We start from the raw sequence: 915 nt of genomic DNA on the forward strand, positions 1-915 counted from the left end.
AGGTGGCTGGGCTCAGCTGATCAGTTCTCACTTGTGGTCTTTCAGACCATTGCAGCCAGATGGTGTCTAGGGCTGGTATCATCTCACTCACTCACTCATGTGTGGAAGTTGATGCTGTCAGCCAGAACCCAAAGCCTCTCCATGTGCCTTGGGCTTCCTGCAGCACGGGGGGTGGACTCCAAGAGCACTAGTATGCACCCCTCCCAAATTCATATGTTGAAGCCCTAACCCTCAGTGGGATGGTGTTTGAAGATGGGGCTTTAAGAGGTCATTAGGGTTAGATGAGCTCATGAGGACAGGACCCTCATTGGATGAATTTATGTCTCATAAGAATGCCAGAGAGCTTAATCTCTGACATGGGAGGACACAGTGAGAAGGCAGCTGTCTCCAAGCTGGGAATAGTCCCCACCAGAACCCAACCATGCTGGCATCCTGATCTCAGACTTCCCAATGTCTAGAACTGAGAAAAAAAATAGTTGTTGTTTAAACCAGTCTGTGGTATTTTGTAATAGCAGCTTAAGACAGTCATTCAGCGTCACTTCCATCACATTTTATTTGTTAGAAGCAAGTCACTGAGGCTGGTCTATATTCTAGACAAGGGGAATGGGAAACGACCTTGATGAAAAGTATATCAAAAAAATTGGGGGACATGTTACAGTGTTAGTCTCCGGTTTCTTTTAATAACTGCAGTTTACTTTTTACATTTAGGTGTTTATTTAATTTGGAGTCCACCCTTGTATATGGTGTGAGATAAGGATCCATTTTTCTTCTTCTTCATATAGTAAGCCAGTTTTCCCAAAGCCACAAAGAACAATTAATCCTTTCCCCCATGGAATGGCAGTGCCATCTATATCATTTTGTTATGTCCCTATTCATACCTGGGTCTGCCTGTATGTTGTTTCTTTGGTGTATTCA

At 43.8% G+C, this 915-nt stretch overlaps 1 protein-coding gene across 2 annotated transcripts in view; it reads right to left on the bottom strand.

The window, feature by feature from the left end:
• The window catches only part of LOC102767599 (zinc finger protein OZF), a 99,061-nt gene that overhangs the window by 18,980 nt on the left and 79,166 nt on the right, over positions 1–915 (bottom strand). The gene's annotated exons all lie outside the window — the stretch shown is intronic.

This window comes from Myotis davidii, unplaced genomic scaffold, assembly GCF_000327345.1.
Source record: "Myotis davidii unplaced genomic scaffold, ASM32734v1 scaffold1100, whole genome shotgun sequence".
Lineage (NCBI taxonomy): Eukaryota > Metazoa > Chordata > Mammalia > Chiroptera > Vespertilionidae > Myotis > Myotis davidii.